This window comes from Oncorhynchus nerka, linkage group LG7, assembly GCF_034236695.1.
Source record: "Oncorhynchus nerka isolate Pitt River linkage group LG7, Oner_Uvic_2.0, whole genome shotgun sequence".
Taxonomy (NCBI): domain Eukaryota; kingdom Metazoa; phylum Chordata; class Actinopteri; order Salmoniformes; family Salmonidae; genus Oncorhynchus; species Oncorhynchus nerka.
This window is the reverse complement of record NC_088402.1, coordinates 39,032,246-39,044,618: the sequence shown is the minus strand read 5'-3', so window position 1 is coordinate 39,044,618 and position 12,373 is coordinate 39,032,246. Positions and strand designations below refer to the sequence as shown.

The window sequence follows — 12,373 nt, the reverse complement described above, 5'->3', positions numbered from 1 at the left end:
GCGTTTGAGAAGTCAATTAGAGAAGTGAACATTTCTTCCTTAGTTGTGAGTTTTCTCAAAATCTAAAGGCTCAACCTATATTCGAGACCATTTCTTACGTATTTGAACATGTTATTACTCTGTCTTCGCTAAAGTGACAAACTGAGACGTTTTTATTTACGTGAAAAACAACTTTATATTGAAGGAGTGCCGTTGAGTTGACGATCTGCACGTGCGCAGTTCGATGCGAGACAGCCGATGACGTATTTCTGCGCATGAGTTTAACGAGCAAACGTCGCCATGTTAACTCCTACAAATGTGATTGGGGATTTCTATTGGATAAGCAGTCTAAGCCCATCTTCATACTGTATTAGCCATATTTTCAGGTAATTAGTTCAGGACACCCCAAGACGGAAACATTGGGAGAGACAACAAACACATGGGTAGTTGACAGACCAACGTCGACATGAAGGGTTTTATCCTCATGGTCCTGGGAATAGTTCACCTTCATGAAGCATTTGGTGGTCAGTATAAAGTTTTATGTATTGTAGTTTTAGGAAGATATGTATTTTTTTCCGTAGCAAGACTATTTAACTTTAGTTATTATAAGGCCTAATAGGCCTATGCATTTACTTATCTTCACATTAGGCTTTTACAAACGTTTTCTTCCGAATCAGTAACGGATAAAGTAGTAGCCCTTATGCACATTCCATGATCGAACGTTCTGAACATGCTTCCTACCGGCGTATCCTATAGAACGGAAGTCAGTCTAGTTGTTATCGACGATATAACGTTAACGTTACTACCACTGTGTCGCAGTTTTTTACTAGGTGTCTTGCCTCATATTAATGATGTACATCGAATTGTTAAATCAGCCTCTGAGACTCCAATTAGCACGAATGAAAAGGGGTTCAAGTTGTGTGTATATAGGAAGCTACAGTATACACTTCCTCAAAATAGTCAAGTCATCTAAGATATCTTTAGTCTGTCAATAATTTTGACGTTTTTGCAGAGAATCTTAGTCGCACAATTTTGCATCGAATTAAGATGTTTTGATCGCTATTTCTCAATTTAAAAATGTGTATGAAAACACGACGTCTTGTTGAATGACAACAGACTTTTTTGAAGAATCCCTACTGTTGACGTATCGCGGATGAAGGGGAGTAGACTTCCGCTACCGGCTTCGGCTTGCCTCAAGAATCAAAGTGCAAAACGAACAAAAACATCGTCATAATAAATGCACAAACTCTTCCGTCTGGGTCTCAACTTATTGTTGAGAGTTAGAATAGTCGAACGCACAAGGTGCACGTTTGAAATTTGGTTGTGCATCTGTAACAGTGTTGCTTCCGTCCCTCTCCTCGCCCCTACCTGGGCTCGAACCAGGGTCCCTCTGCACACATCGACAACAGTCACCCCCAAAGCACCTTTACCCATCGCTCCATAAAAGCCGCAGGCCTTGCATTGCAAGGGGAACAACTTCAAGGTCTCAGAGCGAGTGATGTCACCGATTTGAAACGCTACTAGCTAGCCGTTGTTGTTAGCTGTTTAAATAGCTTCTTGATATGCCCCACCTGTCCGGTGAATGGATTATCTTGGCAAAGGAGAAATGTTCACTAACAAGGATATAAACAAATTTGTGCACATGAAACATGGGACCAACACTTTACATGTTGCGTTTGTTTATTTTTTCAGTGCATTCTTAGTAAATGATCCCTTTTAAAGATGGTGTTTAAAAAAACAATAACAAATAATATTTAACTAGACAAGTCAGTTAAGAACAAATTCTTACTTTCAATGATGGCCTACCCCAGCCAAACCCTCCCCTAACCTGGATGACGCTGGGCAACTTGTGCGCCAACCTATGGGACTCCCAAGCATGGCCGGTTGTGATACAGCCCAGAATTGAACCAGGATCTGTAGTGACGCCTCTAGTACTGAGATGCAGTGCCTTATACTGCTGTGTGTGTGTTTGAAACGAGAACACTTGTGCTCAGATGGACAAAGAGGTTCGAAGTTATTTATGCTACGCTTCCAATTTGCTGTTTCCAATGTTTGCAAATGGCTTTGAATTACTCTGCAGTATTTTCAAGAATGAAAAAATGTATTGCATCTTTCAAACTTTTCAGTGGCATGCTGTTGAGCATCTCAACTTATTTATACTTACCTGTATAAAATATAATTGGTTAATTGGTTTAAATTGATTATGTACACATGGGGCAACTGATATTCAGGAGAATGGATATTTACAAAATCTTAAGATAAAAAAATATATTTGTGTAGATCAAATATGACTGTCAGATTGGAATAATATTGGAATAATATAGAATGAATAGGCCGCACAATCTCCTATCTTCAACATGCAGTTCCAGATACAGCCCTGTCATTAGTTGAAGAGATTCCCTAAAAACACAGCACTTTGATACAGCTATGACTTTGTTAGGATAATTAATATAGCAGGTTAGAATAAATTGGGTAAGGTTATGAAAATGCTAGGATAGGGTTAGGGAAAATGCTCTCCTAACCTGCTATGAAAAGTCACTTGTATCAAAGTGGCATGTTTTTAAGATTACCTATTAGGTGTGGGCAGTCAATCCGATGTTTCAGAAAAGTAGTCACTTCCTGAGATCTGTATTCAAATAGTTTAACAATGTAGTTTCTTTATGAGATCGGTTTTCAAATAGTTTTTAAAAGTTGTCACTTTATGAGAGTTGTATTCAAATAGTTTTTAAAAAAGTTGTAATTTTGGGGGGTCTGTATTCAAATAGTTTAACAATGTAGTTTCTTTATGAGATCGGTTTTCAAATAGTTTTTAAAAGTTGTCACTTTATGAGAGTTGTATTCAAATAGTTTTTAAAAAAGTTGTAATTTTGGGGGGTCTGTATTCAAATAGTTGAAGTCACCTCCAAACAAACAATTTGTTCCCCTGAAAAAATAGTTACTTTCCATAAATTAGAGTTAAAACTATAGTCCCAGATCTGGTGTGTGTGGGACAGTGCTTGTAGGGGGGATGTAGTGTATGTGAGTGTCGGTGTGGGTATGTGCCTAGAGTCAGTGCAAAATAGGTTCAATGCAGATAGTCCAGGTACTCATTTGATTAACTATATATATCAGTCTGATGGCTTAGGGATAAAAGCTGTCTCCGAGTAGGTTGGTCTGAGAGCCGATGCTCTGGTACCGCTTGACAGACGGTGGTAGAGAGAACAATCTATGGCTTGGGTGGCAGATGTCTTTGGCAATTTTTCATCCGTTCCTCTGACACTGCCTGATAGAGGTCCTGGATGGCAGGGAGCTCGGCTGCAGTGATGTACTGATGACCAGCCTTTCAAAGCACTTCATGATTACAGATGTGAGTGCTACGGGACAGTAGTCATTTAGGCAGGCTACCTTTTGAGTTCTTGGGTACAGGCACAATGGTGGTCAGCTTGAAATGTTGATTACAGACTGGGACAAGGAGAGGTTGAAAATGTCAGTGAAGACGCTTGCCAGCTGGCCTGCGCATGCTCTGAGAATGTACCTTTGTATTCCGTCTGGCCTAGCGGCCTTGCAAGTGTAAACCTGTTTAAAAGTCTTACTCACATCGGCCTATAGCTTTCTCAGTAACAGCACTGGGGTGCTACTGACATTCAGAAAGAGGCTAAACGTGCCACCTTTGAGAAACAGAATTGACCATTTACCTTCCTCTCTGAATATGATGTCGGTAACACCCCAGAGGACTGTGAACAATGACATGTTTTGCACCTGGACACTGCAGTGTTATTCCTACAAAAATCGAGAAAATTTGTGTTTTTTGGATTTTTCTCCCCTGAATGAAATATAATCCACTAATAGACTTTCATAAAAGTCTATTTGGATGCCATATTACCTTTAGCTGAGTGTGAACTGAATCAATATAAACCACTTGGTAGTTCCTATCGGGATGAATACAGTATAAGGTCAAATGTAAAGTTGCTAAAGATTAGTGTCATCTATCAGTCTTACAGTGAGAGTGGTCTTGGGCTTCTTGTTATCAATGAACTTACATTATTTATCAGACGCTCTTATCCAGAGCGACTTACAGTAGTGAGTGCATATGTTTTTGTACTGGTCCCCAGTGAGATTCCAACCCCAAACCCAGGCGTGGCAAGCACCATGCTCTACCAACTAAGCCACACGGGACCATGTCATGTACATTTGGAAGGAATGCAATGTTTTCACTTGTGTTTATCACATGTAATAAATTCACTGAAATATCTGTCTAGGAATATCACAGTTCCATTTCACAATACTGCTCTTAGTGTTCAGTGTGTCCATCTATATATCAGACCATCTATATATCAGACACTGATTCCAGATCATTCTCTGATACACAACAGGTGTAATATTTAGGGGTTACATACCGTCTTGGAAATGTTCAAAGTAATATTATATAAACAACCAGTTTATTAAACAATAGTGTGGAGAAACTAAAAAGTGAATATAGAGAAAATGTAAACCTCTGTCTAGTCTACATGACTTTGGAAAACGATGATCTGTTCAGAATTCAAAATAAACATGTATTTTCTTTCCTCTAGTGACTCACTCCCTGACGCATTTCTACACTGCATCTTCTGGAATTACCAACTTCCCAGAGTTTATGGTTGTGGGGATGGTGGATGGTGTTCAGATGGTTCATTATGACAGCAACATCCAGAAAGCGGTGCCCGAACAGGACTGGATGAAGCAGACAGACGCAGAGTTCTGGGAGAAGGAGAGAGATAATTTATTTTTATTCCCAGCAGTCATTCAAAGCTGAAATCGCTACTCTAAAGCAGCATTTTAACCAAAGTGGAGGTAAGTCCTTCATCTTTACCTCATCTGATCAGTTGTGTTTGTATAAACTGTCAAAATCTCTTATTTTAGGAGACAATAATTAATCAGGATTAGAGAAGTGATCAGTAAAGTTACAGATCTAGAATATCAGGGATGTACAGATCTGCTTCTCCTTCCTGTTTCTGTTTCCTTCACACACTTACCACACAGCATCATTAGCTGACTTCAGTATTAGAAAGCATCTAGCATGGACTCCTTTGTTTCTCTGCTTATGTTTACTGTATGTATGGTCCCACTTGTTGCTCCTGGACTCCAGCACAGTATTCATTTTAAAACTACTGTGTACTGTTTTAAGTGTGTGAAGGACAGATGATGATGACCACTACTGTAAATGGCATCAAACTATAAGCATCTTTATGGACGAATATCATTGGTAAGGTCACTCTCCAATTACCTTGAATGGCAGGTTAGTGAATGTCAGGTCGCAGTTGTAAATGAGAACTTGTTCTCAACTAGCCTTCCTGGTTAAATAAAGGTTAAATAAAAATAAAAAGATCTCTGCTTGGAATACATTTGCATGTTTAATTTGTCAGTCAAGACCTCAGTCAGTCCCTCCAGTCTGCTCTGTGGAGCGTTCATGGTGTGTGTGTGTGTTATCCACACTGCCCAGCTGTGTGCTGCCCTCTGTCCCCCGCAGTAGAGCTGTAGTCTCCTCAGCTTCTCTGAGTAAATCTCTGATCTGATGGGACAGTAGAGAGGAGCAGAGGAGCAGAACATGATGTTGATGATGATATGTTTGACTTCTCTGCTCTAATGGACCATAGTGCCCTGTGACTCCTTGTGGGCTCTGTTGCTGGAGCTGATCAGGCCTCAGGGGAACTCTACACACTCACCCTTCAACCTCAGAATCTGGGGAACACACACACACACACAGCTCCAGTATGCTCACATTATTGAGAGATAATCTTCCTCATGTTAGTCTCTCTATCTCTCTCCTGTTGTTCCTGACTGAACAGAGGATCCTCTCTCACTTCCTCTATTTATCTCTGACATCATCACTAGAGGACAGTCTTCATTTGTCAACGGTGTTTTATTAATTTACACACCTCACTGAACTACAGTTCTACACAACATCCATTTGTTAGAATAACACTACTGTACTGAACAGAATGAGAAGCCAACATCAGCTGGTGTAGAATAGAGCCACACTCTGAGTCTCCTCATCACCTCTCTGTCTCTGTGGTGAAGGTGTGACATCACCACACTATAGAGTCTGAGCTGATCTGTTTTATTCCAGTCTGGTTGAACAACTAATACATGATGATGGAGATCCCACTGGCAGACTGAATCTGGAGAACAGATTGCACAGTGTTGTTGACCCTCTTTCTCTCTTTCAGGAGTCCACATTCTCCAGTACATGTGTGGCTGCTCACAGGATTATGAGACTGAACAGACAGAGGGGTTTGGACAGCTGGGTTATAATGGGGAGGACTTCCTTGAGTACGACATGAAGACATTAACTTGGAAATCTCGTAAACAGCAAGCTAATTTCATGCAGGATGAGTGGAACAGTGACACCAGTAGACTGTTATTCTGGAAGAACTACTTCACCCAGACCTGCATTGAGTGTCTGAAGAAGCAGGTGGTTAATGGGAAGAGCACTCTGATGAGGACAGGTAAACATTCAGAAATGTCACTTATTTTTCATTTGTCCTTGTGTTTATGCAACGATTTGTGAATTAAGTCCAATACTACATAATTATTGATGTGTCACTTAGGAACATTGAGTGGTTATGGAACAACAGTGGTATATGTCTGGTTAATGATCCAGAATGCACCATATTGTTGTGACATCATCTATACCACCAACATCCTTTATCTTTACTGATTCTGTGTTATCTACAGAAATCACCATTTATGGTATCATTTGGATAAATGTCAATGCTTTTAGTCTGCGCTCATTTCAAAATATCACCACTGAAATGTCTGAACTCTCATTCCCTCCAGTCCCTCCCTCAGTGTCTCTGCTCCAGAAGACCCCCTCCTCTCCAGTGACCTGCCACGCTACAGGTTTCTACCCCAGTGGAGTCATGGTGTTCTGGCAGAAATATGGAAAATACCAACATGAAGATGTGGAGAATGGAGAGATTCTCGTCAACGATGATGGAACCTTCCAGAAAAGCGCCCACCTCACAGTGACGCCTGAGGAGTGGAAGAACAACAAGTATCAGTGTGTGGTTCAGGTCACTGGTATCAAGGAGGACCTCATCAAGGTTCTGACTGAGTCTGAGATCCAGACCAACTGGAGTAAGAGGGAGAGATTAAAATACACACTATACCTAACCCTCTTACTAAATGTACTCAATATTCCTCATTTAAGTTCCCTCATGTGCTCAGTAAAGCTACCTGTCTTGACTGCATGTTCTCATTGACCTCCTGAATTGTTATTATAATTTGTTTTTTACATGTAGGGGAATGCTGCTTGGATTTCATTTGCGATGGAAATGTGTTATCTTGCACTGTAGTCTGAATGCTCTGTTCTGATGATTACAGAGGACCCAGCCCCCAACATTATCCTCATCATTGGAGGGGTGGTAGCTCTCCTCCTGGTTGTTGTTGGGGTCGTCATTTGGAAGAAGAAGAAGAAGAAGAAAGGTGAATGAGGAAAGAAGGAAAGATATTATAAGCAGTGATTCACTTAGTAGTTTAGAAGTAGTAGTTAGGTCATAGTACTGGTTTAAAAGCATTAGTATAGTAGTGATGGTAGAAGTACAGTCTGTTTGATTTGAATCTGTTTCATGTAAATAAAGACTCTTGTCACGAAGGCTTTATGTCAAGTCTGCAGTAGGATATGCAGAAGGAATACAGGATTCAGCATCATCTCAAACATTATATTCTCTTGTATTCCTTGTATTCCAATAAAGCAAGCTATCAGAGTCAATAATAACGTCATGTTTATCTCGGTTTCAGGGTTTGTTCCAGCCAGCAGTAAGTGTCTCAGTTCATATTGTTCACTATTCTGAAAATATCACATATTTTTGTTTTGTGTTTGACTGTATCCATTTTAGAATGTGGTTGTTTCTTTTCCTTATAGATTGTAATGCTGGTTCAAACTTAATGTGAATTGATGTATCTGCTTAATTAATATGGAAGGTTTTTATTTACTGTGAACCATGCATTAGGAACTTGGTAATGAACTTGAAAACCTTGTTTTTCTAACATTGGGGTTTTGTTTCTGTTTTAGCTAATGACACTGACTCTGCGTACTCTGGGAAAGGTCTCCTGAAGACCTGAGTCCTCTCTGCACTTCTGTAAGTAACATCAGATTAAGTCACTGAAGGTGTCCTCATGTCAGTGAGAACTAGAGAAACAACCACTACCACACTGCTACTGGTTGGAATGTGTTTACAGTGGCAAGAAAAAGTATGTGAACCCTGTAGAAATACCTGAATTTCTGCATAAATTGGTCATAACATGTGATCTGATCTTCATCTAACAATAGACAAACACACTAATAACACAAACTAATAACACACAAACAATTATGTTTTCATGTCTTTTATTGAACATCCCCTGTAAACATTCACAGTGCAGAGTGGGAAAAGTATGTGAACCCTTTAACTGGTTGACCCTCCTTTGGCAGCAATAACGTCAACCAAACATTTTTGGTTGCAGATCAGACCTGCACAACGGTCAGGAGGAATTTTGGACCATCCCTCTTTACAAAACTGTTTTAGTTCAGAAATACTCTTGGGATGTCTCTTGAGGTCATGCCACTGCATCTCAATCTCGTTGAGATCAGGACTCTGACTGGGCCACTCCAGAAGGTGTATTTTCTTCTGTTGAAGCCATTCTGTTGTTGATTTACTTCTGTGTTTTGGATCGTTGTCCTGTTGCATCACCCAACTTCTGTTGAGCTTCAATTGGCAGACAGACAGCCTAACATTCTCCTGCAAAATGTCTTGATAAACTTGCATTTGTTTTTCCGTTGATGATAGCAAGCTGTCCAGGCCCTGAGGCAGCAAAGCAGCACGGTACTTTAGTTGGGATGAGGTTTTGATGTTGGTGTGTTGTGCCTTTTTTTTCTCCACACATAGTGTTGTGTGTACCTTCCATACAACTCAACTGTAGTTTCATCTGTCCACAGAATATTTTGGCAGTAGGACTACGGAACATCCGGGTGCACTTTTGCAAACTTCAGATATACAGCAATGTTTTTTTGGACAGCAGTGGCTTCTTCCGTGGTGTCCTCCCATGAAAACCATTCTTGTTTAGTGTTTCATGTATCTTAGACTCATCAACAGAGATGTTAGCATGTTCCAGAGATTTCTGTAAGTCTTTAGCTGACACTAGGATTCTTCTTAAACCTCATTGAGTGTTCTGCGCTGTGCTCTTGCAGTCATCTTTGCAAGATGGCCACTCCTAGGGAGAGTAGCAAAAGTGCTGAACTTTCTCCATTTATAGACAATTTGTCTTTCCGTGGACTGATGAACTTTTGTAACCTTTTCTAGCTTTTTGCAAGTCAACAATTCCTAATCTTAGGTCTTCTGAGATCTTTTGTTCAAAGCATGGTTCACATCAGGCAATGCTTCTTGTGAACAGCAAAGTCAAATTTTGTGAGTTGTTTTATAGGGCAAGGCAACTCTAACCAATCTCCAGTCTCATTGATTGGACTCCAGGTTAGCTGACTCCTATTAGCTTTTGGAGAAGTCATTAGCCTAGTGGTTCACATACTTTTCCATCCTACGCTGTGAATGTTTAAATTATGTATTCAATATAGACAAGAAAAATACAATCATTTGTGTGTTTTATTAGTTTAAGCACACTATGTTCGTCTATTGTTGTGACTTAGATGAAGATCAGATCAAATTGGATCAATTTATGCAGAAATCCAGGTAATTCCAAAGGGTTCACATACTTTATCTTGCCACTGTATGTGTGTAACCTCTCTCTTCTCATGTGTTTTAGGAAGCAGCTGAAGACAGTAACGAAATAAAAACAACATGCTGAACTTCTCAAAAACATAACATATACTTACACACACATCAGTCACACACACTCCATATATACATTTACATTTAAGTCATTTAGCAGACGCTCTTATCCAGAGCGACTATATACTGAACAAAAATATAAATACAACCATTTCAAAGATTTTTCTGAATTACAGTTCATGTAAGGAAATTGGTCAATTTGAAATATATTCATTAGGGCCTAATCTATCGATTTCATATGACTGTGAAGGGGTGGGCCTGGGAGGGCATAGAATCACCCACTGGGGAGCCAGGCCCAGCCAATCAGAATGAATTTTTCCCCACAAAGGGCTTTATTACAGAACACAAATACTCCCTACTAATGGGTGTAATCAAATTGAGCACAACATTTGAGAGAAGTATGCTTTGTGTGCTCATGGAACATTTCTGAGATCTTTTATTTCACCTCATGAAACATGGGACCAACACTTTACATGTTGTGTTCATAATTTTGTTCAGTGTATATAAATGTAAAAAAAATATATATAAAAAATATTCTTCGGTGAACAGTTTTACTTTAATTTAATCCTTGGTTTGGCTTTTTAAAAGTTGTGCTGTACTGTCATTTTTTTTTAAATTATAAAATGTTATAATGCCACTGTGTGATAGACTTATCTCAGTCTTACAGTTATAATCAATGGAACACCATGAAAGTGTGTTTCTGGAAGCATTAGATTGTTGTGAGATGTTGAATTAAGATTTGAACTTCTGTTGTTCTAACTGAAGTCACCAAAACAATCACATTTTAAAATATATTAATTTAAACTGGGAAAAACTACATTATTTTGTTTGAATGTGTAGCAGCGCAGGTGGTGTTATAACTTTGCTCACACTAATTTGTTTAATTGCATGGCTATAAGCCAGACAAGGCCTGTCCACATGTTCCGTTTGTACATTTTTCTCTTACGGACAGTGGTGGTATTTTTCTAGCGGTTTTGATTTTATGAGACGTTTGATTACGATGGGGCATAACACATTTTTGACTGTACCTTCTGTAGTTGGTGATGGGGCAAGTCAACATGTATTGTAAGTGTTTTCTACTTTGTACTTTTATTGATGCCTTACACATTTGAAGGAAAGTGCCATATTGGACCTTTATTTTGTTTTCAGTAAGATATGTTCTAAACAGCAAAGGATTTGAAGTGAAACAATACATTTGTATATGGGTTTAAGAAATGATATAATATACTGCTCTTTCCATGATATACTGACCAGGTGAAAGCTATGATTCCTTATTGATGTCACCTGTTAAATCCACTTCAATCAGTGTGAAGGGGAGGGGAGGGGAGGAGACAGGTTAAAGAGTTTTTTTTTTTTTGACATGGATCATTGAGAGAGGGGATGTGTGCCATTCAGAGGGTGAATGGACAACATATTTAAGTGCCTTAGAACGGGGTATGGTAGTAGACGCCAGGTGTACTGGTTTGAGTGTGTCAAGAACTGCAATGCTGCTGGGTTTTTCATGCTCAACAGTTTCCCGTGTGTATCAAGAGTGGTACACCACCCAAAGGACATCCAGCCAACTTGACACAACTGTTGGACGCGTTGGAATCAACATGGGCCAGAGTCCATGCCCTGACGAATTGAGGCTGTTCTGAGGGCAAAGGGGGGTGCAACTCAATATTCGGAAGGTATTTATTTTGATGACCTGTATGAAGTTGATGGGGCGGCAGGTCGCCTAGTGGTTAAGAGCTTTGAGCAAGTAACTAAAAGGTTGCTGGTTTGAATCCCAGCCTTAAGTATTTTTTTAACACTGCAACTGCAGTTGACTTAGATGTTGGATGCAGTAATTGCAGAACCGTTGAACTGCACTGTGACTGCAGTTACACTGCATTTAGTATTTTTTTTAAAGTGTGCTGTGGTTATACTGCACTCTTGACTGCAGAGGCGACTAGGTGCGAAATCTGCCTTTGAGCAAGGCACTTAACACGAATTGCTCTTGAGACTGTCTACTAAAAGCCGAATGTAACTGTTTGAATAAAATGCTTCTTACGTTTGAGGGATAATCTCTGCACTGTCTCTTTTGTACTCTAAACATAATCATAAACAGCCAGGCAGAAAATGGCACTAGCAGTACTTTGGCCCTCTAGGGATGAAATGAACAGTGCTATCAACCTGAATCCTGCCTGGCCACCGATGACATACATGTTAGGCTACTGTTGATGCTGAAGACTATTTTATGTAATGTAGTTTCTGGGGATGTCATTCTCTTTTATAATAACCCACTGGGAACTGTAGAATACCTCCCATGTAACTACTGCCATGCTATTCATATCCACAGTGACTCGTTTATCAACCTGAGAAAATTAACATAATATGGGAGAAATAGGCTTCTTCAGGTTTTATGGCAAATTCATTCCAATAATTTAGGTGTCTGTGTAGTCGTAATAGGCGGATATGCATGTAAACAGGGCAGAAAAGTGACAGGTAGCAGGATTAACTGATTAAATACTAGAGGTAATATATACATATCAACAGGAGTAATAGTGACCAGTAGCAGAATAAATAGATACTTATGGTAATGGCAATCAATGAACAGCTTTGTATTTGTAATAATAAAGGTAATCAATAAT

General features: G+C 39.6%; 1 pseudogene; it reads left to right on the top strand.

The window, feature by feature from the left end:
- Positions 1-302: 302 nt before the first annotated feature.
- On the top strand, positions 303-11,806 carry LOC115131614 (BOLA class I histocompatibility antigen, alpha chain BL3-7-like; annotated as a pseudogene).
- Positions 11,807-12,373: the final 567 nt, after the last annotated feature.